The sequence below is a fragment of the Suricata suricatta genome, chromosome 4 (genome assembly GCF_006229205.1).
Source record: "Suricata suricatta isolate VVHF042 chromosome 4, meerkat_22Aug2017_6uvM2_HiC, whole genome shotgun sequence".
Taxonomy (NCBI): domain Eukaryota; kingdom Metazoa; phylum Chordata; class Mammalia; order Carnivora; family Herpestidae; genus Suricata; species Suricata suricatta.
The window spans coordinates 111,004,401-111,009,065 of NC_043703.1; the positions used below are offsets into that span (position 1 = coordinate 111,004,401).

Consider the following 4,665-nt stretch of genomic DNA (forward strand, 5'->3'; position numbering starts at 1 on the left):
TATACACACACATACATACACACACACACAATGGAGTATTACATGGCAATGAGAAAGAATGAAATCTGGGCATTTGTAGCAAAGTGGATGGACCTTGAGGGTGTCATGCTAAATGAAATAAGTCAGGCAGAGATGGACAGATACCATGTTTTCACTCAAAGGTCTAACTGGAGAAACCTAGCAAGGGACCATGGGAAGGGGAAGGGGGAGAAAGTAAGTTAGGGAGAGGGAGGGAGGAAAATCATGAGAGACTCTTGAATACTGAAAACAAGCTGAGGGCTGAGGAGGGAGGAGTAAAGCGGATGGGGGTGATGGTCATGGAGAGAGCACTTGTGGGGAAGAGCACTAGGTGTTATATGGAAACCAACTTGGCAATAAACTATTAATAATTTAAAAAAACCCAATAGGCTACCTATGGAATGGCAAAAGATAGTTCCAAATAACATATCGAACAAAGGGCTAGTATCCAAAATCTGTAAGGAACTCACCAAACTGCACACCCACAAAACAAATAATCCAGTGAAGACATGGGCAGAAGACATGCTTAGACACCTCTCCAAAGAAAAAATCCAGATGGACAACAGACACATGAAACTATGCTCAATGTCACTCATCATCAGGGAAATACAAATCAAAACCACACTTATATAGCAGTTTACAATGGTTAGAGTGGCAAAAATGAATAAATCAGACTATAGATGCTGGCGAGGATGTGGAGAAACGGGCACCCTCCTACACTGTTGGTGGGAATACCAACTGGTGCAGGTGCTCTGGAAAACAATGTGGAGGTTCCTCAAAAAATTAACATTAGAACTCCCCTATGACCCAGCAATAGCACTGCTAGGGATTTACCCAAGGGATACTGGAGTGCTGATGCATAGTGGCACATGTACCCCAGTGTTTATAGCATCACTTTCAACAACAGCCGAATTATATAAAGAATCTAAGTGTCTGTCAACTGATGAATGGATAAAGAATCTATGGCTTATATACATATAATGGACTGCTACTTGGCAATGAGAAAGAATAAAATCTGGCCATTTGTAGCAATGTGGATGGAACTGGAGGGTACTATGCTAAGTGAAATAAGTCAGAGAAAGACAGATACCATATATTTTTGCTCATATGTGGATCTTGAGACACTTAACAGAAGACCATGGGGAAGGGGAAGGGGAAATAAAAAGTTTACAGAGAGGAAGGGAAGCAAACCATAAGAGACTGACTCATAAATACTGAGAACAAACCGGGGATTGATGGGTGTGGGGGAGACAGGAAAGTGGGTAATGGGCACTGAGGAGGGTACTTGTGGGGATGAGCAGTGGGTGTTGTATGGAAATCAATTTGACAACAAATTATATTAAAAAATACTTGAGCTTATTTTGGTTTTCTATGAATATCAGGTACAAAGTTAATTTAAATTTAACCCAAACTTCTAAGCATGCTTGCCTCTCTTCTTTGTAAATTAAGGGAAAAAGAAAAAATAAAAGAAGAACCATTTCCTTATATTCTTGGTCCTTTACTATAGACCTCATTTTTTTTTATAGACATCACTTTGAAACTGTGATAGGTTAACTAGACGTATATGGGAATCCAAAACTCAAAAATTAATGAGAAACAACAAGCCGAATGATAAAAATCTTCATGAGCTATACCATGACAGCAACAGCTACCAATCACTGTGAGTGGCTCAGCCAGAGTCCTAGTCCTTTACATGCATTGCCTTGTGTATTCTTCATAACAAATGTGTGGACTAGAAATGATTGATATCATTTTGCATGTGAGAAAAGGGAGGTTCACAAATATTTTGGCATAAAACAAACAATTTGTAAATGTTAAATATTTCCAGGAGTAGTGGAGCAACGTGACATCAGGCATCCACAGGAAAGGTACCCGTGGGGTAAGTCATCCTTGGCAGCCTCTGCCATCAGCACACCCAAGGCGAGGCTCAGGAGCTGGTGCTAACAGAAGAAAGTGGAGGGGAGGTGGTAAAGCTGGAGCAAAGTGACGGGAAATGTGTGTCCAGTTGTGTGTCTGTGCATGTGTGTATGGCAGGTGTGGGCATCCGTGCATGTGTAAATGTATCCATGGGTGTTTATGTGTGAATGTACATACCTGTACATGTGTGTGTATGTGGACTTTTGTGTGTACATGCATGCAGGTGCCATGTGTGCATGTGTGTGCACATGTACCTATGTATGCACTTATGTTCAGAGGATGGGAGCTAGCATAGTGAGAAAGCACAGAATTGCACTTAGACAGGAAAAATATTAGGCAGCTTTAACACAGATGCAATGGAGTCTGGGCAACAGGTATAAATTCAAAAGCAGAGCATGTCAGTAGAGCAAAGCCCAGGAGATACCATGCTGAGCCAGGCATTATCCTTCTGACTGTGGGGCTATACCCTCAGTCCCAGGGCAGGAGGTAGATGCTCAGATGGTAGCACATACTTAGAAGTGGTACAGCTGTATTTCAGTAATGAACAGAAGATGCCAGCCTATCTTCAGAGCCAAGCATCAGTGAAGGGCGTAGACTCATGGCTTGCTGGCTTTTCCTCCTTCCTCCCTTACCTCCCATTCCCAACTCTCTTCCCACTTCTCCAAAATAAGCTGCCTTCTCCCTACTGCTGTTCAGGGACTCCCTCTAAGACACTGAGCTGACAGCTCTTCAAACACTTCAGTTTTCAAGGCCTGTTCTCCTTCTTACAGGTATGACTTTGGGGGAAAACTAGGGTAAAAACATCCAAATCTGGAGCTGAGTCAGTGGGAATCGCAGAGGAATGTGAAGTGCTCAGCAACATCAGACATTCGAGAGCTTGGGTTAAAGGTTCTCCTATTCCCTCTCAGGCTCCATCAAACCACACCAAAAAAGAAATTAATCAGTAAATGTGCCCCACATGAAAAAATATCACATTCTTGTTCTTGGCAACAGTGTAACTCTTCCTAAGTCTTCATGCCAAGTTACTACATTTGCTCCATCCAAGTTTCTTCCCCTTTGTTCTTTTCTCCATTTCTACCTTGCTTTCACCTTGGTTTAGGAATAAAACCAAACCATTTCATTTGGAAAGTAAGTTAAAAACAGAACTGATTCCTGGGACTTTGGTATTTCCCCTATGGCTCTAACTCAAAGGAGAGAGATGGCAGGTCACAGGTGAGTGCTGGAGCAGTGGGACAAAGAGTAACAAACATTGTTCAGTGCTTTGTGGATTTGTAAAGCACTTTTATGGAGAAACCTATTATTTCTTCAAGCAACTCTGTAAGATCATGATTATTAGCATCTCCTCTGGCAGAAAAAGAAAATAAGCCTCAAAGTAGTTTAGCAAAGCAGATAGTAATTTTCTGGATACTTGTCCCCTGATCTTTCCAGTGCAATGTGGGAAGTTTTAACTTCTCACCCTGATCATTGGGAGAAATCCTGATTAGTCATGATACCTGATTACTCAAAATTGATTAGGCTTGATCTTTCCTTGATTTAAATACTGATCATTACTTATTCACTCCCTCCTTCCCTACCTCAATTGTATTCATTCAGCAAGTGCTGACTGAGCATCTATTATGTGCCAAACACTGTCCTGGAGATGAGACTCTTGTTGGGCCCCTTCTCACCAACCTCGAATCTAAATAAAAAAGTTGTAAATGAAATCACTTTGGCCCTCAGTATTCTATGACTTATCTTTCACGTTAGAAACAGGTCACTGGGTCTAGCCCACAAACAAGGAGAGATTACACAGGGCATGAATTGCAAGAGGTAGTAGCAATTTTAAAAGGCATCCTACCAAAGGAACAATAGAAGGGACCTCAGGGGTCCAGAACATCCTTCTACAATGACACGGTTATGATGGCACCCAGTGAAACCAACCAGCCAACCTCATCCTTCAGAAGATGATTTCTTGTGTCTCATAGCTTCAGTGCTATCTCTTAGTTCCCACTAAGGAGTAAGCTACTAAGCACTTGAGTTGTTAACCCTTTGAGGGTTCATGGCTTCTCCCCAAAGAAATTCTGTCTGAAAGTCTTTTTATTAGAGAATTCTTAAGCACCATTTCTGATCTTCTAAGCCGCACCTACGGCTATGTCAGCCACTGTTGCAAACAATTGTTCTGTGTAGGTTTCAGCCAGTCTCCTGTAATACAGCCTTGCTTCAAGCCAATGCTATATACCTCTTGCCTCTGGCAAACATGAGGCTTCGTTTTTGGCAACACTACATTGGGTGTTTTAAGAACTCAACTGGTCATGTCTTCTGCCCATTTCTTCACTGGGTTATTTGTTTTGTGGGTGTGAAGTTTGGTGAGTTCCTTGTATATTTTAGATATTAGCCCTTTATCTGATATGTCATTTGCAACTGTCTTTTCCCATTCTGTTAGTTGCCTATTAGTTTTCTTGATTGTTTCCCTTGCAGTGCAGAAGCTATGAACAGACACTTTTCCAAAGAGGACATCCAGATGGCCTACAGGCACATAAAATGATGCTCAACATCACTCATCATCAGGGAAACACAAATCAAAACCACACTGAGATACCACCTCACACCAGTCAGAGTGGCTAAAATGAACAAATCAAGAGACTATAGATGCTGGTGAGGGTGTGGAGAGATGGGCACCCTCCTACACTGTTGGTGGGAATGTAAACTGGTGCAGCCATTCTGGAAAACAGTGTGGAGGTTCCTCAAAAA

At 41.9% G+C, this 4,665-nt stretch overlaps 1 long non-coding RNA gene across 1 annotated transcript in view; it reads right to left on the bottom strand.

Moving 5' to 3' along the window:
* Window positions 1-4,665, bottom strand: part of LOC115289897 — a 375,560-nt gene that overhangs the window by 26,941 nt on the left and 343,954 nt on the right. The window lies entirely within an intron of this gene.